General features: G+C 34.7%; 1 protein-coding gene and 1 long non-coding RNA gene across 35 annotated transcripts in view; both read left to right on the forward strand.

The window, feature by feature from the left end:
- NRXN1 (neurexin 1) overlaps window positions 1–25,722 on the forward strand; it is a 1,131,792-nt gene that overhangs the window by 895,508 nt on the left and 210,562 nt on the right. The gene's annotated exons all lie outside the window — the stretch shown is intronic.
- On the forward strand, window positions 20,238–23,481 carry LOC116560680. The gene is made up of 2 exons (XR_004273076.1): window positions 20,238–20,678; window positions 21,146–23,481. It is a non-coding gene; the product is annotated as an uncharacterized LOC116560680 (long non-coding RNA).

A 25,722-nucleotide genomic window follows, 5' to 3' on the forward strand; every position in this document is an offset into this window, starting at 1 on the left:
TCGGTCTTCTTAAACTTCAATTCAGCATATTCACATATTTTTCAGTATATTGCAATTTTTCCTTCACATACAAATGTTTACCAAGACATATTACAAATAAATTTGCCTTTGACCACTAATTTAAGTTAAAGATATGTCATTCTACTGAATAGCGCATGGCATATCCAAACAAAATTACTTTGTCTAAATCAGATATGCTAAGTAATTCTAAAGTGTAATTTTAGAAAGAAGCATTTCTATATTTAATTTTAATATGTCTGAGCTTCTTTACAACTCAGAGAAAATAAAATTGTATTTTTGGAGATGATGGCATTTTTGGAAAGAGCCTCATGATAAGGTATTGGCAGAAAAATGGAAGACTCAGAGTATTGGATGAGATCTCAGTGGAAGAAAAGTAAATCAAAGAAAGGAATGAATATAAGGATGAGAGAAAAATTTTTCTAAGGGATTCATGATACAAAGAAATGGAATAAAACAAACCACATTTGAGTAAAACAGCTAATGATTGAAAAGTTGTGTGGTAAAGAATGCGGAACTGGGAAGCTTTAATTACAATGCCAATCTAAAAAGGAATGATGCTTCTCTATCAAAAGTGGCATTGATCTGCTCAATATTTTAAGTTTCAATTAAAAGCCTCATTGTTTGTTGATAGAAAATCTTCTAATTTATTTTTACAGCATCCTTGGGTAGCAGTAAAATAATGATTTTAAAAACTATAATGGAATGGATGATTTGCTGATTTAAATAGCATACTGTATGTAACCTAACAAATGCAATTCTCCCAGATTATTACTTTTGTTTTATAAGAGAATGCTTCCTGTGTTAACTTCATTGTTGAAACCCCTTTATTTAATTTTGTTTCCCTATATCTTGTCCTCTTGTTGTATATCTTTTCTTCCCTAAACAGGCAACCATTTTTTTCTTGCAAAGTGGACATTAGGACATAATGCTGTTACAGAATTTGAAACCTGAACCACTAGTAAATTGACAGTTCCTTCATTTAAAATCAGATTTCTGACTTATAACATTAATTAAAAGTTGCCAGAAGAAAGATATTTTAAATTGGGTATTGTTATACTTCCAATGGGATCAGAGCCATCCCTGTATTTTAAATTCTTGTAGTAAATAGCAGGATATTTTTGCTCTTTGGTTTTATTTCTCAAAATGAGAAAACTACTACTTTTGTTACTGGAAGCTTATTAAAATGCAAAATGCAAGATCCCCCTCTTCCAAAATGTTTACTTAAGTATAAGGTGAGATTTATTACCTTATAGTGTGGATTACTAGATAGACATGGCAGGCTGTCATAAAAATTATGCAATCAAAAAATATTTCGAGTGGTGTGTGGTGACATGTGCTCTGGAGTTACCCCAGTTACTTCAGTTATCCTCCCAGTTACTCTGGAGGCTGAGGTGGGAGGATCGCTTGAGGCCAGGACTTTGAGCCTGCAGTACACTTTGATAGCACCTGTGAATAGCCACTGCCTTCCAGTCTGTGTAACATAGTGAGACCCTATCTCAAAAAAAAATTCCTTTAAATTATGTTTTTATAATCTGCTGCATCCTTGATGGATGGATGAATAAGACCCAATTCAAGAAAAAAATTAACTACACTTTTTTTCTTTTTTTAAAATGTAGTGTGAGTTTATGACACTGGGCCTCTTTCTGTTCGGTATTTGCATTTTAAACATGATCTCCCAAAGAAAAGTAAACAAAATATTAAGTTTCATAAGACAGTGAGATTCAATGAATCTCATCTTGGTACATAAAGAATGTATGGGAAACATATTGTAGTGTAAGAGGTCTGTGAAGTCTTAATAAAAGCTGCTATAGGGCTGACCCTATTAGAGAAGCTGTCAAACTCAATGCTATGGGCATATAATAACAAAATATATTATTATATGTTTATATTATTTTATACTTTATATTTATTTTAATTAATATATTAGTATTTTATATAAGAATATTATTTATATTATTGATACTTTATATTTTTAATATATAATAAATAATCATAGCCATATATATATATATATATATTTATATATATATGAGATGATTTTTGCCATTCCAAGGGCTTTATTCAGTTTATATATAGCCCCCTGTATCTTTTGCAGGCTGGTCGTCTGTCTGTTTAGCATGAAAATTAATTATTAGGTACAGAAATTTTAGTTGTAGGCATCATTATTCTTTCCACATTTAACCTAAACAAAGTTTTGATATATGGATCAAAAAATTATAATAATATGGAAGAATACTGACATGGTAAGAGTCAATGAATCTCTTCTTGGTACATATCCTTTCTAATATAACTTTTGAACATGTCATTTGTGGTTACCAACTAGATTCTATTAATAACATCAGTAATGGCATTGTAAAAAGTTGAGCTCCAGGTAATATTAGTGTATTTGGTGATTTGAAGGAAAAGGGCAATCCACACTTAGGTTAGATCCATTTTCTCTAACCTCATCATTCATCATTCAAAAAGTGCTAGCTTGGAAAAGTGTCATCTACTCTTCAAGAACAAGTGTTCTATGATCAAATGAGCTTGGGGAAACAGCTAGGAGAAGGTAGGAATGTGTTTGACCATATAAAACACTGAAAAATCTCATTAAAAATCATGCTGGCTTAACTTATATTAGCAGATAAGCAGTCTAATGTATTTGCCCAAGGAGATACCTTTTTTTTTTTTTCCTGTCAATATGTCCTAGAACATGGTTTCCTCTTATGATAATCTAGGATCTATTTCACCTCAAGGGTATATTCCATTTGAAATTTGCCTTTAGGAAATCTTATTGAAAAGATTAGTAGGTACAATAGAATGCAGTTTAACCAAAATACTGTGATAGATGCTATTTTATTTAATTAATGGTTAAGCAGCATCATTTTAAAATACTTGCATAGCTGGAAATTACTATAATATAATTACATAATTTTTGTATTTATTATCCTATCAAATATTTTGATATTGCTTTTAATTTAGGACATTTTAGAATTCCATTCTATCACTGATAGCTATTGCACAGATGCTGGGCTCTAAGTAGACAGAATGTGGTATATAAATATATTCCAGCTGAAATTTGTGTTTGTTTTCTTTCTTAAAAAAAAAAAAAAGAATATATAGATTAGAAACAAAATCAGCTAACCAAAGTTTTGATCATTTGGGTTCTAGCCAATTGAAAATTTTTTTATTGTTCTTACATAGGCTTTCTGATTTGATCCTATGGCACTGCTGAATACACTCAATAACCACTGAATATTCCGTCTTTATATTTGACTGCTCAAGTATTGGATGAATATAGAAAAAAAAAATCTCGTTGGAAATGTTTCCTTTAAGGAAATTGACATAATGTAGTGATATACTTCACAATACCAGGCTTAATATATCTGAAACATTATCTCAAACTGTTTTATGATTTAAAAAATTGTTTTATTATTATACTTTAAGTACTGGGTTACATGTGCAGAACGTGCAGGTTTGTTACATAGGTATACATGTGGCATGGTAGTTTGCTGCACCCATCAGTCCATCATCTACATTAGGTATTTCTCCTAATGCTATTCCTCACCTTGCCCCCCGCCCCTGACAGGCTTTGGTGTGTGATGTCCCCACCCACTCCCCCACCGTGTCCATGTGTTCTCATTTTTCCACTCCCACTTACGAGTAAGAACATGTGGTGTTTGGTTTTCTGTTCCTGTATTAGTTTGCTGAGAATGATGGTTTCCAGCTTCATCCATGTCCCTGCAAAGGACATGAACTCACCCTTTTTTATGGCTGAATAGTATTCCATGATATATATGTGCCACATTTTCTTTATCCAGTCTATCATTGATGGGCATTTGGATCGGTTCCAAATCTTTGCTATTGTGAATAGTGCTGCAATAAAAATATATGTGCATGTGTCTTTATAGTAGAATGATTGATAATCTTTTGAGTATATACCCAGTAATGGGATTGCTGGGCCAAATAGTATTTCTGATTCTAGATCCTTGAGGAATCGCCACATTGTCTTCCAAATGGTTGAACTAATTTACGCTCCCACCAGTTTAGGAGTTTGGAACATCTACTTGGACATGCATAGTAACTACTGCAGTTCATACTTTTGAATGAATCGTGGTAATTACTGCCAGTTTAACCTGCCTTCTCTCCTCTTATGCACACTTAAAGAGCTAGTTTTTCAGTTACCTGATTCTTACTGATTGTCCATTTAGCCAGTTGTGTCTCCATGACACTCACATTATCTTTCTTCCAATTTTCCAAAAAGTATTTACCAGTTTGGGGAAACTGATGAATTTAGTTTTTTTGAGCTATTGCCATATCACCTTATCCATAGCACTTAGGTAACTTATGAAAATGTAAAAGTCCCTTTAGCTGTCAAATGCATGCCAAAAGAATCATCTGCCCTCTAGCCATAAAAGAAGTCTTCATTCCTTCTTATGTTGGGCATTAAATATTATCCATCTATAATTCTGAAATAATTTATTATCCATCTTCTGATATATTAAAGGAAAAAGTAAACACAGGAGATGAATGGGAATGGCCACACTCAGGCCATTTGGTTGCAATGGTGACACAGCTAAAAGCCTAGGCAGCTAAAACAGACAGAACCTCTTATCCCTTCTCTCCTAAAAAAGAAGATTCAAAGATTATGCTTTTGCTAGACTGGGTCTTGTTCTGGATTAATTGACAAAAAATGTGGATATAGATTATAGATTAGATCAAATCCGCTTTTTTGATTAGATTATTGTGTCTGTAACATTAGAATTATGTAAGAGAATATTATTATTAGGAAATACCAATATTTAAGAAGTAAAATGCCATGATGTGTGTAATTCACCATCAAATGGTTCAGAAAAAAACAGTTTCTGTGTGTGTATGTGTGTGTGTGGGACAGAGAAAAATAATTAAATAAATTGAGAAAAATCTTAATAATAAAAATGTTAAATTTTAGTAATAGGTGAACTTGGGTGAAGGGATGTTTTGTGCTTTTTTGCATCTTTTCTATATATTTGTCATTATTTTCAAATGCAACTTTTAAAAATGATAGATTCAAAGTTTTTTTTTAAGTAGTAAAAACTAAAAATATGCTCTTACACTGTCTTCTTCTCTAATCTGATAGTATGTATTTGTTAACATGGCATTAAATCATCACAGAAATAGCCAGCATCTCATATTTTAAATAGCTATGTTTATATTATTTGTTTCAGGGACGATATAGGTTATCACTTAGTTTATGAATTTAAATTAATTATTTATGAATAACTAAAATATAATTTTAGTTGCAAATATTATAGGATAAAAATGTCAACCCCTAGACACTTTGGTTATAGGTAAATATTCTATCATGTTGTATACAGTGTTACATAAACTTTTCAAGAGCATATAGAACTAAAAATAGGTATATGACTCTTCTGAAATGTTTTTTAGAAATTATTTTTCTAATGGCAGAAATTATCAATGGTACAGCCTGATATTTCTCTTTTTACTTTCTTTCTTACAGCCCTATTTTTACTGGCCCTGTTTAATGATTGATTTACATATGCATATACATACATACACATACATACATATGTAATTATTCCATACTCTAAATCAAAGGTTGTGATTTGATGAAATCGACTTCTTCTATATTCATGTAGTTCAAATATGCCCAATTTCCACCTCTATTATCAGAGTCAATTTTCATGAGATTGAGATGGGGATGACCTTATAATCCCTGTAGGTGGCAGTATCTGCCAGAGTTTTTGAGTGACATTGTTTCTGCCCCCTAGCTTTTTGGTTTTGCTTTTAGACTGTTGTCTTAGTCAGAAAAACTCAGGGGCAATGAGCATCTACTGTATGAAATAAAGGAGCAATGATTTGGACAGAGTTGGGGTAGGATGGGCAAGGCTCAGGTAGGGCTTGAAACTAAGAACAAAAACAACAAGGAATACACGAAGGAAGCTTATCAGTTGATTCAGTGTGGCCTCATTGCTACTGTCCAAAGTAGAAAGAGCAGAAACTGAGAGGTATTTTTTGAATCCTAAACTGTTTCCTGGGCTGAGCCTCTTCATCAGCCTTCAGAAACCATGTGACTATAATTTGAAAGATAATTCTGCTATGATTGCTTTAGAGTGGGAGTGATAGTGAATAATTTATTTCTTACTGAAGGAACCAACATTATGTCAGTAACTTTCAGAGGCCAGTGTTTTACTTTGGAAAACCATCCTAAGGATGAAAATGGAAGAGGAAATATAGCCATAGTTTTGGAAAGTGTTAAAATATTTTTTGTAGTATTCTATACAAGTAACGTTAGAATTAGTGTACATTCTGTAGAGCTGGAAATGCCTTTGAAGGTTAATCAGTTAATCCATTAAAAAAATCACTAAGCATGTACTTTGGGCAAACATTGTGTACCCTAAAGAATGGGGAGCAGATTAACCTAATGAGTGTAGACAGCCTGCGTCAAGAAGTGCGAGATATGATTGAAGCAGTAGAGCCAGACTATGGATATTAAATACCCGACTTATGAATTTGGTTGGGTCATGTAGAGCCATTTAAAGTATTTTCAAAAGGGAGTGATGTTATGAATGGGAGCTTTTTAAAGGAAGATTAATCTGGCTGCAGAACATTTTCATATTTGCTGCTCTGTCTGTCCTTAGGTAATAAATGGATTTCTAAAAGTTACATATCATTTCCCTTGTTTAGTATCTAGGTTGATTTTAATTATACTTAAATCAGCCCATAATAAATTAATGTCTTCTAGCCAAGAGTGTCTCTAAATTCCCTTGATAGCGTGATCCATTGCTTGAGTGTTCTTACATAACGATAAAGTTCCTTCATATTATTTATCCTAAATTCTTCCCTCTGTGCTTAAGGACATTCATTTTTGAACTATACCCATTAATGAGATTAATTGGTCAGTGTTTCTTTGTGCACCCAGTGCTTCTCCTTTCCCTGGTGCATTACACTTTTCTTTTTTGCTCCCTCATTCCCTCTTTCTCTCCTTTCTTTTTCTTTCTTCATTCCTTCCTTCCTTCCATCCTTACTTCTTTTCTCTTCCTCTCCTATCCTTCTCTCTCTTTTCTTCTTTCTTTTCTCCACTCTTGTGTTCATATTTCTTGGTTTAATTCTCAACCTAACATTGCATAGTATAAAATGTAACCAACCAGCTTTATAAAGAAGAAAATAAAATATGTATTTTGTCACATTATTTTTTCTTGTTTTTTTCATGGAATTCTGTTAAGGAGATAGTTGAAAGCAGCAAATAGTCTGCTTGACATTTCTGGGTGACCTGTTACTGTATTCTTTATAGGTTCTATGCCTGGATTTCACTTAGTTCTCACATTCTTGCTTTTGCTTAGTCTATTATACCTGATCTCCCTTAATAGCACGCCTTGTAAGTCCAATCTGTCCTGAATTTGTAATCTTTTCCAGTTTTTAATATTTCTAAGTTCTTAGATGTTTATATAACTAAAATTTATATATAACTGGCCTGATAAAATGTTTAGCCTTAAGGAAATTTAAAGTCTTTCTTAAAAAGTTACATGAAATCATTTTTTAAACTTAATTAGCTTTCATGGTTTGATTTTTTAAATTGCTAACATTCTTTATACATATCTATGGGGTACATGTGATATTTTGTTACATGCATAGAAAGTGTAACGATCAAGTCAGGGGTATTTAGGCTATCCATCACCTCGAGTTTTATCATTTCTATGTGTCGGGAATGTCGCAAATCCTGTCTTCTAGCTATTTTGAAATAAATACATTTTTGTTAACAGTCACCCTACTGTGCTATCAAACATTAGAACATATTCCTTCTATCTAACTGTGTATTTATACCCCCTATCCTACCTCTATTCACCCCCTTTCTACACATGGACACCCTTCTCACCCTCTGGTATCTATCATTATACTCTCCACCTCCATGAGATCAATGTTTTTAGCTCCCATAGATGTGTGAGAACATGTGATATTTGTCTGTCTGTGCCTGACTTATTTAACCTAACAATGTCATCCAGTTTCATTCAAGTTGCTGCAAATAACAGATTTTCATCCTTTTTTATTACCAAAGAGTATTCCATTGTGTATATACACCCCCATTTCTTTATCCATTCACCTGTTGATACTTGGATTGATTCCATATCTTTGCTATTGTGAATATTACTGCAATAAACATGGCGGTGGTAGCAAGGCAGGTATTCCTTTGAACTGATTTCTTTTCCTTTGGATAAATACCCAGTAGTGGGATTGCTAGATCATGTGGTAGTTCTATTTTTAGAGTTTTGAGAAATCTCCATATTGTCTTCCATAATAGCTGTACTACTTTATATTCCCACCAACAATGTATAAGTATTCCCTTTTCTCCACATCCTCACCAGCATCTATTTTTTGACTTTAGATAGTAGCCCTTCTTACTAGAGTAAGATGATATCTCATGGGGGATTTGATTTGCATGGGTCCCTAATGTTTAGTTATATTGGACACTTTTTCATATACCTGTTGACTGTTTGTATGTCTTCTTTAAGTAAATGTTTTTCAGATTCTTTGTTCATTCTTTAATCTGTTTATTTGGCTTTTTGCTATTGAATTGTTTGAGTTCTTTGTTTATTATGGACATTAGTCCTTTGGATGAATAGTTTGCAAATATTTTCTTCCATTCAACAAGTTGTCTCTTCACTCTGTTGACTTTTTCCTTTAATATACGGAAGCTTTTTAGTTTCATATAGTCCCAGTTATCTCTTTTTTGTTTTTGTTCCTGTGTTTCTGAGGTCTTCACCATAAAATCTTTGCCTAGACCAATGTCCTAGAGTGTTCCTCTGGTTTTTTTCTGGTAGTTTCATACTTTGATGTTTTGCCTTTAAATCTTTATTCTATTTAGCATTGATTTTTGCATATGATGAGAGATAGGGGTCTAGTTTCATTCTTCTGCAGATAGATATCCAGGTTTCCCAGCACATGGTCCAATTTAAATCTTACCTTCTCCAGATATTCCTCTAGAATCTTCTTATCCCATGGTAATCACTCTCTTCTCTGTAACTCTTGGTTAATTTAGTCAATGTCACAGACTGTAACTCTTACTTGTTGCCATTCAACCTGTTGATTTGGCTCTCTGTTTAGACAGGTTCGATACTATATGTTATTTTCTTTCAAAATATCTAAACCTAGCATTAATAAACCAACTTGTCAATCTATCCTTTATATATGTAGATATAGAAAGAAGAAAATTATATATATATATATATATACACACACACATGTGTATAATTTTTGTAGAGTTATTATACACACACACATATACACAACAGAATATTCTATATCTTTCCAATAGCTTACCAAAATCAGATATTGTAAATTAATTTTCCTTCAGTCAGAGTCTACCCATACCTGTGTTTTATTTGCAAGCATAGTGCTTGGTTGCATGTTGCAAATATTTGAAACTGGTTGCCAACATTTGAAAATCAGAAGGTTTCACATAAGCATCAAGATCTCTACTATTAAAAAATAAAAGAAAAATAAAAAGCTCAGAATATTGAACAAAGTGGTCTACATTTCTATAGCAGAGTGGAAGTGAATAGCTGCCACTGCCTTGAAACAGGGAAGGCTCTCTCCTGTCGGCAGTACTTTATCTCTCCCTGTTCCTTTTTAAAATTACTATCTGGCCTCTGTAGGCACTGGAGTTTGTGATTGTTTTTCTAAAGGCTTGAATAAATGTGGAGTGCCCTGGACCATCTTAGGATTCCTTTAACATTTCCAAAGGTATCTGGTAACATCCTGAGCTTGGTACTGCATTGTTTATCAGATTTCAGGGATAAGAAGAGTGACATGGTTAGGTTCCGAAAAATGAAGCTTCTTGGTCATAAGCTGAGGTTTAAATCAGTGAGTCTAGAGAATCCACATTTCTCAAAAATCCCCCCTATTTGGATGGGTCCCTGAAGTCAGGTGTATGTGTGCCTTCACTGTTATAAATCATTTCAATATTAATAATAATCATTTTAAAGCATGAAGTCCTAAGAGACTGAACAATCTTTCATGCTGTATGTATTTTAATCCACATGTTCACTATTTAACATTTAACTTGTGACTGATATTTTGCCAGGATAAATAATTCTTGAATGGATATCCTTATAATTCATTTAAAAATACTTTGTATATTAACTAATTTGCTTTAGGAGAGTTAATGTATACTGAAATGGAGGTGAAGGAATGTATCAGTCTTTTTTTAAAAAAACAACTATTTTTTGCTTTACTTACATATATTTATATCTTTTAGCATTTTCAGCTTCCACACCCATTATTTCTTGTTAAAACAGTTAAACCTAGAAAATACCACACTTTTTCCTTGATGACTTTTTTCTGTTGATTTGCAAAAGAACCTTATAAATGTTTCCTTAGTATAGACAGAATAGTCTATGTGACTAGTCAAGTAAGAAGTAAATTTAACATTTCCAATTACATCTGTAATTCTACCAATCACCACCATTTGATATTTACCCCAAACCAAATATATGAGGTTTAATAATATTCTCTGGGTCATTACTGGTGGTGGTCTTTTTTCCTTCCTCTGTTTTTAAAATGCTTGATGTTACTGGTGAGCTACTAATTTATCTGCTTGTGCATTGAAAAGAATGGAACTTTTTAGCTATCCATCATACTTTTGCCCTAACTTTATCTAGCAAAAGTAACTGTTGAATCTGTCCACTGAATGTCCTTGCAAGAAACTAATGAATATTTTAGATTAGTGATATGACTGTCATCATCCTACATGATGGAGTAACGTTAGTTCAGGTTCATATGATGGACCAAGCAGTAACTTTTTTTGTTTTGTTTTGTTTTGTTTTTTTGAGACAGAGTCTCTCTTTGTCACCCAGGCTGGAGTGCAGTGGCATGATCTGGGCTCACTGCAACCTCTGTCTCCAGGATTCAAGCAATTCTCCTGCCTCAGCCTCCCAAGTAGCTGAGATTACAGGTGAATGCCACCATGCCAGGCTAATTTTTGTATTTTTAGTAGAGGCAGGGTTTCACCATGTGGGTCAGGCTGGTCTCAAACTCCTGACCTCAGGTGATCCGCCTGCCTCTGCCTTCCAAAGTGCTGGGATTACAAGCATGAGCCACCACACCTGGCACCATGCAGTAACTTTATTTCTCCTCTGGTGACTTTGAAAATATTACACATTTTAAAAATGAACTCTTTACCTTTTATCTGCATCTCTCAACTTAGCACATTTTATCTGATGCCTCTGGCCCAAATTTCCAAAAGCTATTCAAATCAGGGTTTTATGGCACACATCCTGTGTTATTAAACACATGCGTCACTTTGTTTTCATGACAAACGAATGGGACTGTTTGTTCTTTGGGGACCTTTTGAGTGTGAGGAATGGAACAAGAACATAGGATGATTTCAAGCCTAATAATCCTAAGGCAGCACAGCCCAAAGTGACGTGGTTAAATGTGTAAGTACACTTTAAGAAGTAATGAATAAAAACTAATTGAGAAGGGAGAATAAATAATAGGTGTGAGAAGGGGCATCAAATAATGGAGTTTTGCTTTTAGATACCTAACAGAGGGCAGTGAGACATGATGATTTACATTTGAATTCTATTGTCACAGATTTTCCTAGATTATTTGTCTATTTGTTGTCTTTTTAAGCACAAACAGCATTTAAGAATTAGTGTTAATGTGTTACACATGGCTCATTGAGTTACTTTTCCTTCTCGGCCCCAAGCCCCAAAGTTTTTTTTCAAGAGTGGTAGAGAATCCCTCTTTCTTCAGTTTACATTGTTTTCACTATAGAAAGATTTTTTACATCATAGAAACCAGAATAATTGAGTCATATCCCCACCTATCCCCAAGTCATCAAAATTTAGAGATGCCTTACCTGTGGTGCTATTTCCAACATATATGTGCTTATAGAAGCGTTTAAAAATTCCAACTGAATTTATTAACTTAAGCGTGAGACTCTGAGAAGATCATATGGGTTGTAAATGAAAGATGTGGAAGGGCAAGTAATTCTAAGTGTAATTAGCCTTAATTTGCAGGAAAATGATGAATAATTTTTTCTTTTTTACATTTATTTTTTACATTTACATTTCCAAGGCTGCATAAACGTTTTTTTGTGACAGCTTTTGTTAGGAAAAAAATTGGTTTAGATTGCATTAAAATTATACAGGTCCAATCAAGTAAACCAAAGTAACTGATGAAGTAAAATGTCTCATTTTCCCTGAAAGGAGAAATTATTTGTACGTACTGAATCTAAGGATGTGAGGCTCCATCTTGAAACAACCAGTTTGTTTTAGACAGAACCTAAAACAAGAAGGACAATAAAACAAAGCTTTAGTTTTTTTGTTGTTTTAAAAAGTTACTTTTCAAGCATTATTTCATAAACATCCTACCATATCTTTTACTTACAATCAAAATTGAACCCACTTTTCTTTCCAGATAATGACTTTAAGAGTGGCAGGCAGGCTATTTTTTGATACAGGGAATAATTAAGAAGAGCTGAATTGAATAATTGAGAGCTATATTCTTGGTAGAGTACCAGTTAATAATGACTTAGAAGTTTTGTCCTAACTCTAGATTTAGAAAGAAATTAAAGTTACTACATTTCTTCTCTTTAATTTTGATTGACAGACCCTATTGGGAAATCTAGTCGCAGCCAAGTAGAACAAGGTTTTCACTAAATCAAGAAGGCTTTGCTTGGAATTTCAATGCAAATACATAATAGCCGAATGACTTAATCTATCCATGAACTTTCCTAAGACTGGTCGACATTACTGACTGTGATCTACAACCAATAGTAGCTCTAGGCTGAGAACTAGCTTGTCTACAAACGCTCACAAACTAAGAGTATGTGCTTGGTGAACACCATTTGCATCACTAGTTTGAATATATCAGGGTTCAGCTGAGTTTCATTAACATTTTTAATGGACAAATAATGTTTTTATATATTATATATTTATGGGGTACAATGGGATATTTTGGTATATGTTTACATTATGGAATAATTACAGTGAGCTACTTAACACATTCTTACATTCTTCCTCAAGTAAAAAAAATTTACTTGGATTGTGTTTCACCTTTTAAAATTATATCAAAGCCAAATACTCAACTGACAGTGTTGTAAGTACTGTCTAGAGATTCTTTGGTGTATGTATTATTTAGCCCAAATGAGAAATGCTTTGATATTTGTAATTCTGAGAAGCAAAGTTAAAGAGACTGATTCTTTAGTTTTTACAGATTGTTCTCATTTTTTTCTTATACTTAAAGTGGCTCATTTACCCATTCCTAGATGAGTACGAATGGATAGTCCTATATTTATTCTGTTAAGTTCTTCATTTGATTAGTTGGGACCATAACAAATAGATAAATTATTTTTTAATTTATTTAAACTGTTAGATAATGTATTTTGGTTCGTAAAATTATTATTAGTTTGATATTCAGTTTGCACGTAGGATTTCATGGCTGCTATGCCTGATTAGGACAGAGACTTTTCTTTCCTTTTGCCTTATAGCTGTAGCAAAATGATAAAAGCAACGTATTATATGTCCAGGGGTCCATGAACCCTTTTCTAGGGAAGGAGAGGATGGAGATGAAATATCTGTTAGAATATGGTGCATTATCAATCAGTAATCAGTGTCATTTGAGATATTACTGGATGTGATATTAGAGACAAAATTATTTTAACAGCATTAAATGAAGTACAAAATTAATATATATCCTAGGAACCTATCATGTTCTTTCTGTAAGCCAGGCCTCCTAGAAAAAAGCAACTTTGAATCTAGATCACCATCCAGATTTCTTGAATAATCATTTAAATCAATTTGTTCCTTGATTTGGATACTTTACCCTGCTCATTTTGAACGATTTGTTATATTTCTCGGGAATTTTTATTTTTTCTCTTCATGGAGTCAGGCTTGCTCAACTTCCTTTATTTCTGGAAAAAAATGAATACGTTGTCCCTACATAGCTGCATAATAATTTCCACAATTAAATAAATTCTTATGAAGGGAGAACTTAATTAGGAGATTAACCTTCCAACCGTTTATTCCTTTGACTCTTCCAAACAAGAAGATTTTGTTAGAGAAAATGAGAACAGAATAAAAATCCATTGTATTGAATACTGGGCAAGTAGGAAAAGTAGGGCAGTTCCCTGGGTTGCATTTTTGAACCATTTTCTCCTCGCTCATATGTTTGACATCTACAGAAAAATAAGACAGTGGAATTGGCTAAGATTAAATATAGGCTTTACATTATCCATGTTATGTCTCAATTTTCTTTCAGGAATGCCTCTTTTTCCTCAGTAGGATTATTTGACTGAAAACCAATTAGTGAATCCATAAATGTCCTTCTCTCCTACATGAAAGTTTAAAACACTGCAACCAAAATAATCATGGCATCCACCTTGATCAGGCATTATTGAGCAGCTTCTTCTACTCTACAGTTTGTGAGAAAAGACTTAATAATTGTTTTTCTGAGGAAGAGTTTGAGTAAGGGGTTCCCACTGAACCTTTCTTCTATTCACATCCACCTTATTACTATGACTTAAGTCTCTTGTAATGACTTGTGGAAAGTGTTTCTGGCTAGCTATTTCTGGTTATCACTTGACCCAGCATCTAGTAGAGTGCCTCAATAAATATTTATTCAAATAATGAGTCAATAAATCTGCTTATTATCAAGAGTTTAATCTAATCTTAAGTAACAGTAAGCATGCTTATCTGTTGCCTTGAAGCTGCAAATGTCAGCTTTGGGGTTGCAAAGAGAAGCTGTGCCAGAAGGGCCACATTATAGTGTAAGATTCTTGCTTTCTTGTCTGAAATACTCAGATGAACTAGCAGAATTGTTGGGGAAGAAGGGGAAAGAGGCAGTGGAGGGGTGAACTGCGATCTGGCTGCTCCTATTTTTAAGAATAGATTAGACATCCATCTCTGCTGGTGTTTTAAGCAATTATCTGCCAGGTATATATCAGCTGTGCTATTTCGGGGTCTTCTAATTCCGTTAGAGGCTTTCATCAATGACGATACCACAAAATGTACAACCTGAGTCTCAGTTTGTGGGTGTAAAAGGGGTAAAGTAGACTTCACTAGGAAACATTTGCAGCTAGGAGACTTAAGAGGAAAAAGCGTTGGTATGTGAGATAGGGGAAGGAAGGGAGAGAAAAAACAATGATTTCTTATGCTTGGTGTCAGTATCTCACTTGGGATGGGGCTGGGAATCTGCCTAAATCTGCTGTTTTTGTTTCTGTGATCTGTTCTTTTGATTTCCAGGTTATTGATCAACACTTGACCTGAATTGTATCAAACATCTTCCCAAAGCATGGTGAAGGATTCCTTAATAAAGCTTTGCTAGTGGTCTGCATTCATGCCTCGGAATCCATTCCATTGCCAAGAATGGACATTGACTTGGTTATCCACCACCTGCAGTCTTTCTTGAACAGATTCTGCAGAATATGTTTATTTCTCTTAGAAATGTGCTGAGGGAAGACTTGTTATCTTTGCTTAGTGTTCTGTTTTGTTTTGTTTTCTGGTTACTTTTAATTGGTTTTGGCAGCGACACCTCAAAGCCCTTTTTGTTGCTTTTCAAAAAGCATCATAATTTTAAATTAACCCCAGATAACACAAGTGCTTGTCTATAGTTATATTCCTTTACTGATTGAGTTACCCTTGACTACCTTGAAAACCTTTGCCTTAAAAGTGTGAGGCTTTCATATCCAGGGGCTCGTCTTCTCAGGAAATTCAAGAATAGGTTTGTTTGTTGAAATCAGATGGCATGTTTAGTTACATTCAAGTAACCAGGCAAGTGAAAGAGATGCATCTGCTCCTGGGGTTTAGAGAAGGTCTCAGCAGTACCTGTTCCTAATTAACTTTTATTAGGTGTTCTGCTTCATTGGAGGCTCCTAAATTAAAGAGTAGTTTTAGACACAAGCAAATGAATGTTTCCTAGTCTAATTCCTCATGACTTTAGTTTTTAAATATGTTAATAGTAACTGTTAGTCCAGGCAATAACCAAGACGCTTCTTGCTCCAGAAGTCTATGATTTCTTATTTATGTGACTATAAGTACTTCCTAGAGAAAGCTTGTCTTTACCTGGCCAAGCATAGAAGTTTTTCTTCTCCCTTGTCTGTGGCTTTAATTTATTTTTCTTTTCCAGAACACAGCTAGTTTACTAACTGTTTTCTTGAGTTGCCACCTTGAATCAGAATCTAGGAATTGTCAGGAATTTCAAAAATCCCTGTGGACCTAAAAACTAGTCTGTCTGGTACTAAGCAGGTTGATGAAGATTTGGGGGTCATATGGGTGTGACATATCTACTCCACCTAGGTTATTAGCACAATTATTTTCTCTGGAGAATTTTCAGTGATTGTTCTGATCTAACAAACTATCTTGCATTAACTTTTCTTCAGACCTCCCCTGCAAACCAGATTGCTGACTTGTCAGCAACCACTACACTGGAGGCTGTACTTCGGCCTATTTCCAACCAACCTATTTAATCTTGGAACAAAGGCTCCCTGGGGACCACAGCCCTGCCCTTATCCAGCACTCTGCCTCAGCCACTTTCCCTACATCTTCAGGCATTGCTTGTCAGGTACCTGCCAGTCCAAGTCTACGCCAGCTACGTGGGGATTTGCCATCTCCAGTTACTCAAAACAGCATTCTTTGCTGTCTTCATCTGACACCTGACTACTAAATTACTGCTTGTAGAACAGCACCCACCCTTTTGGTCCTGATTGCCTGTATCCTCACCACCTCCCTTGCACTTCCTAAGGGAAAAGGATCTCTTCCTAATATACACCCAAACAAGTAGAGTGTTACACAGCTCCTTTCTCATCAAGTGTTATTTGGAGTATAAAAGGAAGATATCTCTTAAGGCTTAATCACTAAGATTTTAGCAGGGTAGAGACAAGTAGATGGCAAGGTGAAAAAATACCCTAAAGTCAGACTTTTAGAGCTTTCCTAGAGTACTTTCCTAACTGGACTACTTTCTATACACACAGTATCTATGAACACTAGACCTTTCCTATTATTTTCCTTCTAGGAAGCTGCTGGGAGAAAGTCAAAGTTTCCAAGGAATAGAGAGAAACGCAACTGAAAGCTGAAGCAATGCATGGCCAACAAGTCTTATCTTTCTCCTCCCCCAGTTCACATCAGAAAAGACATTTTAGAAAGATAAGAGTTTGGGGACACAAACTGTCTCATAAAGAAACATATGAAGTAGCATAACGATACACACTTCACAGTCTCCATGAGAACTGTACTTTGCAGTAGGGTTACATGGGTTTTTAATTGCCTTAATGTCTATTTTGAAATTACGATGTTGCTGCTGCCTTTAGATCTATACAGTTAGCACACTTTACAGGAGCAAAATATGCTTGAGGTCCAATGTATTTCAATTCCTATGTAAACAGTACATGGTACCTGGAAGCCTTTTTAGAATTGCAAATAGAAAAAGGTAATTCTGCATCACAGTGTGTGTCAAAACTGCTGACAGACACACACACACACACACACACACACACACACACACACACACTCAAAACCACAACAAAAATAACGTTTTCTCCTGCACTTGTTCAGTAAAGCTGTTGGGACCATGTAGTGTACTTCTTTCTTTAACTGCTATTGACTTGTCCTGACAAGTAGAATAACCACTACCTAGGTGGCCTTTTTTTGTTCTGTTTTTTCCTGGAAAAATCCAGGGACATATGACTGGTAATCAGTAATTGCAAATTTTTATTCCTGACAGGTGGGGTTTTCTCTCTCTGGCCTTTAACAGCCCGTTTAGCTTCTCCAGCAGTTTACCCATCAGCAAAATGTAAATAACTGAATTAATGTGAATAAGGTGCTTTGAAGATGAAAACTGCTCTGCACTGTAAGTGGAAACAGAGCAATTCTTAGTATATTGAAGAAATATTTATTGAACTTAGTGTCAATTCTGTGCACAGCTCTTTAGAGATCACAGAGATGTACAAGACAAGGTCCATGTCCTCTAGGAGAGTCATTCCCATCTTAATGACAGATAACCTCCTGAATTGTAACTAGTTCAAAACTGGACTTGGTTAGAGATTACAAGGCTGAGCTTGGTGACATCTTGAAGATATAAATTGAGCAAAGGAAACTCTAGTTCATTATTCATGATAATGGAATAAACTTAAACAGTAAGGTTTGTCAGTGGTATTCAAACAGATGGATAGTCACTGAAACACCAGCCTTTTAGGATGCTCTGGGACAAGGGTGTTAGTGATTAATTAAATGGAAAAGGACTGCGTAAATATTCTCTTGAAGATTATTAATGAACATGTTTACAGCTTTCAACCCAAGCTGAGGGCCACATTTTTGGAAATCTTGTCTAAGTTGACCCCATTGAATATTTGCTTCCAAATAATCTGAGGGTCCTGCAAAATTAATATGAGTTTCAGAGGGCCAGGCTCAGTGGTTCACACCTGCAATCCCAGCACTTTTGGAGACCGAGAGGGATGGATCACGAGGTCAGGATATCGAGACTATCCTGGCTAACAGGATGAACCCTCATCTGTACTTAAAAAAAAAAAAATACAAAAAATGTAGCCAGGCATGGTGGTACATGCCTGTAGTCCCAGCTACTTGGGAGGCTGAGGCAGGAGAATTGCGTGAACCCAGGAGGTGGAGGTTGTAGTGAGCCAAGATCAAGCCACTGCACTCCAGCCTGGGCAACAGAGTAAGACTCTGTCAAAAAAAGAAAAAAAAGGAGTTTCAGAGGCGCTCAACTGATGCCTAAGCATGGTTTCAAAAAGAAATAAGCTTTTCTTAATAATACCAATAACGATATATTTAAATAAAACACATTAGGCCATGTTCATGCAAAAATATTTTTGGTCAAAATTGTATATTAAATATTATTAATAATTACATCTGGCAAAGCATTGGCCTTCCAAGACCCTGAATCCTCAACCAAACGCCTTGGGCTTCTGCTGGACTCTTTTCAAGTCTTCACCTGTAGGATATAGAAAGGAGGATTTTCGAACAACTTCAGCAGATTTTAAATGAAATTAAAGTCCTTTTTGAGATCATAATGCTGATAAACATATAAATGGTTAATCATGAAAACTTTATAAAAGCTGAACTTTATCTAATCCAGAGTTACCAAACTGGCCCACATGCAGACCACTTTTTTGTTTTGGTTTTGGTGACTTGGGATGTTGTTCATTTGTTTGCATGTTTTTCTTTCCCATGGGGCAGAATATAGAACATATTATACAACAGCATTCCTTGAGGCATGGGTTGAAACCTACTTAAGTAGAGGGTACCTCCTTAATTTCTAGTTAAGATTTTAATCCCAATTCTTTTGCTGCTCTCATATTTGAGAAGGTAGATTGGTTCTCTGAGCCCTGAGAAGCAGCCATGGAGATGGGGGTTTTGTGTTTTTATGGGCTTCATGTTGGTTCCTTCTGAAAAGAGGATGCCTAAGAAGGACATTCTTACTCCTTCTACTAAAAGCTGCCCCTGGCTTGTTTGTGCCCATCTTCAGAACATCCTTGATTGGGGCAGATCAAGAGAATTGAGGGAAGTTTTGAGCTGTCTACACAGATTGAATGGAGTGGGCCACTAAGAAATTCCCCCAGATGGAAAAATAGAAATCTTCACTCCTGCGCACATCAGAACAAGACGAGGGAGGATATCAGTGGAAAGAAGGGACAAAACTGTGTGTGGCCTTTGAAAACTTAATTACGGTCTCTAAATCTAAGTTCTTTTTTATCTGTAAAACAGGAATAATAGCCTGCTTATATAGTAGTTATGGAAGAAAAGTTGAGATGACCTATGTGCTGATCATAGTGTCTGGCATTTACAATTTCAAGTATTACATAGAAAATATATGTTTTGGAGTATGATATAGAAAATGTAAATTATATTCAGGTTCACTTAACTTTCAACTGTAATTCAATTGGTTTGTTTTGGAGTCAATTCAAGTAAAAATTCTCAAATTTGACATGGAGACTTTCTGCCTTACGTTAAAGTAAATATTTTTATTGTTGTTTTAAGGAGTGTCTAAAATGACTTTGTTAATACCTGGGCAGTACGTGATTCTAACATGCCCCCAAGTAGGCCCACCTTTTTTTTTTGCCAGGCATCTATGAAGATTGTCTTTTTTAAGGAACAAATTGGTCTAGCAACATAATTTCCAAATTCCATTTCATAGCTCTGTACATTAAAATTAATGATTTTGTTATTATATTAGGATCCATGGAGCATGGTTTATGAAACTTAGTTATTGTTTAAGCAAAATAAAATTTTCTTTAACTTGTTGACTCACCTCCGTTTTTGGATACCTGATAATTATTTTATTTAAAAACATAATCCTACATAAATTTGCACTTGATTTTCTACAATTTGTTTTCCATGTGGGAGAAAAGCTATGCTTTTAAACATATTCCAGTGAAAATCTGCTAAGGCAGTAGACTTCTCAGCATCTTGCTTCACTAAATTATGTCCAATTTTAGGAGAGAATGTGTATGGAGTAGTCAGAACTATATCCAATTATTTAGTTTAAGCAGATGTAACAGGTGCTTTGATCAAAGAAAGCCGCCTTTGCTTTCCTCCAGTTTCACATCGGTTGTACTTCAAAAAAAAAAAAGGTTTAGTATTGATATAAATTTCATAAAGCTGAGGTATTCAGATTGAATGATATCTCTTGTTTGTTTGCCTTTCTGTGACATCAGCTAAGATGTCATAGGATTTCTCTTGTGTTTTACCATCTTGAGAATCAATTTACCACCTTGAGGAATACATGTTTGATTTGTTGTTCATCAGAAATTTATTTATTTATTTAGAGTTGGAGTCTCACTGTTGTTGCCCAGCGGAGTGCAGTGGCGTGATCTTGGCTCACTGCAACCTCCGCCACCTGAGTTTAAGTGATTCTCCTGCCTCAGCTTCTTGAGTAGCTGGGATTACAGGCACCCACCACCATGCCTGTCTAATTTTTGTGCTTTTAGTAGAGACGGGGTTTCATCATATTGGCCAGGCTGGTCTTGAACTCCTGACCTCTGGTGATCTGTCTGCCTCAGCCTCCCAAAATGTTGGGATTACACGCGTGAGCCACCATGCCCAGCCACTTTATTTATTTGTTAACATCCTGCTTATTAAGGCTCTTTAGATTTAAACAATTTATCTTTTCTTGGAGTATTCTTTTTGAGCATCAGATGTGTATTCAGCAATCCCAGTGAGATGAATTTTACACCATGAGATCTATTTTATTTTCCTGTGGCATACTATTCTCATTTTCTTTGAAATCCATTGGTGTATATATTTCCGTAAATATTTCTAATTTAAACTCTGCCTTTCATTGCCAAAAGATAATGAGAAGGCCTGTGTTTTACTCACATGTTTCCTGATGATATTGTGTTAGAATACTTTAAAATGCATCAGGATGAATTTTAACTCAATTGGCTAAAGCATCAAAGAATGTATATTATGGACTCAAGAAAAGTTGGTTGCAGGAAATGAAAGATGTCATCATGATACATAGGCTTTCTCCATCTCTTTTTCCTTTTTTCCTCCACGCTTTGCCCTGGTACCAACAAACTTACATCTTCTCAGAGATATCTTTTCACTTATAGCTCCTCCCATGTGCCAGGCAATGTTGAGCAGCACAAACATCTCAGATATATTGGTTACTGGGTAAGAAAAAAGATACGGTATATCAAGATATCTCTGCTCAGCCTGGTAGCTACCATATCCTTTTTTCTTACCGAGTAACCGATCTTTCAGCTGTTTTACATATTGAATAGTGCTGAAGGAAGACATCTATGATGAAAAGATAAGGGAAGCTGCAGAAAAAAATGAAAGTAACTGGGAAGTAAAATCAAGGAGAGTTGTTTTGACTAGGCTCATTTTTGCTCGATGTTCCTTGTGAGGTGTTTAAAAGCCCTTTGCCATCAGGCTAAGCTGAATGAAAACTGTTCTTCTCTCCCCGACTCTTTTTCTTTGGCGTCTTACCTCATCTGACCTTTACTGTACCCCAAAGGAAGTGAAGGAATATTTTATTACAAGTTGAGACTTAGGGCCTGTTTCTGATAGGATCAAACACAAAGCATAAAGACTTTCCGTATTGTATATACTTCATCATCATTCTACGGCACAGCCACATGACTTCCTAGTCATTGCTATATTCTAATTTTGTGTCTCCTATATTGAGAAATAAGCGATAAGACATATAGTAAGGTACCTATAAAGAAGGCACATTAAATTGATACCTACTGCCAATTTCCTGTGGAGCCCTGTTGATGACGTGAAAGAGGATGAGAAGGTATTGGTAAATTTCAGAAAACCCAACTCTAACAGCTAGGCAAAATGATATTAGAAACATACATGTTCTCACAATCCTATTTCAAGTGACAGAAAAAGAAACCCTGTACTTTTTCAAGCATGATTTTAATCAGGTTTTTAAAAATTTTAGGTTATGTATGATTTATGTACTAATACTTTAAGTTTTGCTCATATTAAAAATATAGAGCAATGTTTTGGTGTAAAAGTAAAGTAGCTATTAAATAGAGAATGTATTTTTTTCTTTTTTATTTTACCTTGCCCTTTTAAGATTCCCTTATATTTAATTCAGATTGAACTCCTGTCATATGTTTATTTGATAGGGTCTGATTCACATTATCTCCCTAGTGAATGGAGGAACCAAGAGTGAGTGGGGAACTGCAAAACAGAGCTATTAAATTTATATTTACTGCTAATCATTTCAACTCCTGGCAGGCAGCCTAATTGCAAGCACAAAGAGAATGCTCATGAGAATCATGGTCATATAACTTGTTCAGTGACTTTCACTAAGACACATGGTTTGTGAAAGCTCCAGGTTTATTGGGAGAGTAAATATTATTGCAGCTTGAGTTTTCTTGTGCTGTTTCTAACTCAGGATTTATGAAATATAATTTAATGAAATATATAATTTAAAGAGATGAGGTAAAAATGTGATTACTATCTTCCCATCCTGTCCTTTTGGGGCAGGCAGCAATGCATAAGGTCTTTAAAAGGCCAAAAACTAATCTAGGGGTTTTTCTATGCATAGTTTCCATTAATGTTAATGACTTTTTCTGGGCACAGTTTCTATTAATGTTAATGAGATGTTCTCTTGAAGAAAAGGGATGAAGAAAGAAAAGAAAACTGTTCTCTCTTTATTTGCTTCAAGTATTTTCTGATGTAGGCTTAGAATAAATGTCTAATAATGAAGTACACTGACTCCAAAGACAGAAAATTATTCACCTCCTATTTTTGCTTCTATTATATCTTACTTGCTTTTTTAAAATTATTTTTTCTATAAATCTCTAGGGAATACGATGACTATATCAGTTATATTAGCAGTACCAACATTTTTCTCAACCAAAAATCCCCATTACATTTAGTATATTCCAATAAGATTTTTATTTTATCTGCTGAATTTTACCTGTACCCACCACTTAAACAGAGTGCATGTTATAATGATGGAGCAATAGTTAAATATTAAGGGAAGGTGAATTATAGTCAGAAAGAAGAAGATAGGAAAGGTGTTTTCTTGACATTTATTCAGGGTCAGTCAAACACACCTGCAGCAGAAAAAGCAATGTTCTAATATGTGCTGCATGCCCAATATATCAATTTCTATATTAAAATTGTATGCCAAAAAGGGCATATATTTAAAATCCTGCCTCGTGGCAGCATTTTCACTCAGTCTGGGTGCCAAAATGGATGAAATACATTTTTATTGCCAAGACTGTAGTTTTTCCTTTTCTACTATTGTTCCGGTTTTTTTCTGTTCTATGCTTCATTGAGTAAAACAGTATATTTCCTAATGGAGTAAACAGGTCACTTATAAGTTATTCATAATTTTCCCAAAACAAAAAGAAAAATGCCTGTTGCTCAAAAATCTTAGTTAGATTATACCCCACAAATGTGAAGCCAATTGATGAATTGTTTCAACTGCTGCAAAAAGGCCACCTCCAAAAAATATCCAGATTCTCCCATGTTACCCACGTATGAGTGTGAGCATATACATGCCTATACGTGTTAAACTCTATGGGAATTTTTCATTTTCTTTTTCTTAATTTTCTTTATTGCTAATTTCTATCTCATCTACAACTTGGTATTCATGCCCCTAGATCAGCATACAAATGAGAATTTCATTAACTTTAAAGCTTAACTGTAACCAAAAATGTTAATATTAAAACCAGGACCTTAGTTAATATTTTTATGGAAGGAGACGTGATTTTTCTTTGCTCTCTTGTCACTGGGTTGTCGTAGTTTCATCTGTCTTTTCATTTTCTGTCCCATTTTGAAAAAATATCTTGAAAAAGAAATAGCTGGATTGCTGTTAACCCCAGGATTTCATATCCCGCCGGCCTCGGTTTTTGGTACAAGGCCAGATGTATAATCTTATATGCTTAAAGGCACATAAGAGAGAAAACTCTGAAATTACACTTCTACGCTACTTAGAGACTTTGAATTAAAATAAAAAACAATGACAAAGATTATGTAGATTGCATTCAAGTGTGCTAATTTTGCGTTCAAATGCTGAATCTGAAATTTAGGACTACTGAGAACCAACATGGTGATTTCAAAGGTAATATTGCTGCCACATTTTTAACAAATCAATAATTGATTATAGGACTGTTACAGTTACTGGTATTGTGCTCAGTGTTAGGAGTATAAAGGATTAGAGGCAGTTCCAAAATAATAAATCAATAATTTATTATGTCAAGGAATAGTCAGAACTCATTTGCTATTGTTACTCATGTACATTCATATATATATGTTTGTATACATGTTACATACATACATATATGTTTGTTTACGTATACAAATGAGTTCTGACTATTCCTTGACATAATAAAGTATGAATAATTGTATGGTGAGTAGTGAATCAATAGAGTTATAAACTCAAAAATGCTGAAGAACTTCTAGATGCTAAGGTCATAGCAGGAGGAACTGGGATCTCTGAGGACCATTTTAAGATTAAAGATGTGGTAGTGAGAAGGAAAGATATATTTTAAACATTTTAAGTTATTTTGGTATATATTTCTTTGGTATATATTTACTGATGAAAGTATTTTTAAATAATAGTGTAAAAGTTAAATTCTTAAGTGATTTTACTTATAAGGCATTCTAGAAAAGCCAAAATTACAGGGAGGTAAGTCTGTTGAATGATTGTCAGGAACTGGGGTGGAGGAAGGGAACTGACCTGACCAAGAGGACACAATGGAACTGTTTGGGTTGATGGAAATGTTTTGTATCTTGCTGCTGTGGTGGTTACAACTATATGCATTTGTAATAATCACCAAACTGGATGCTTTAAAATTTTATGGTTCTGTTATTTTGGTCTGGTTCTATGTATTAACAATGGGAAGAAGTGGGCTTTCTTGAGAAGCCACTAGAATCTATATTGAAATATCATATATAGTATGAAAAATGATGTTCAGAGTTCCAGGAAACTTAAGTATAAAATAAGTTTCTAATTTGACTCTAAATTTCAATTCCCCGTTTAAGACAAGCCCTGACTACCAGGAGTCTAGAATTTAGTTAGGTAAAAACTTTATTCAATATTCTTATTAAGGTGAATAGTAGCCATCAATGTCAATTCTCAATCCTCATATTCATGGACTGTAAGCAACATTTTACATCATTGATCATTCCCTCCTAAGCAAAACGCTTGTTCGCTTAATTTCTAGAGCCATACACTTTCCTAGGTTTTCACCTGTTTTTCATGTTGTTTCTCCTTGGACTCCTTTTCTGGTTC

Source organism: Sapajus apella, unplaced genomic scaffold (assembly GCF_009761245.1).
Source record: "Sapajus apella isolate SASKATOON/1434 unplaced genomic scaffold, GSC_monkey_1.0 scaffold26, whole genome shotgun sequence".
Taxonomy (NCBI): domain Eukaryota; kingdom Metazoa; phylum Chordata; class Mammalia; order Primates; family Cebidae; genus Sapajus; species Sapajus apella.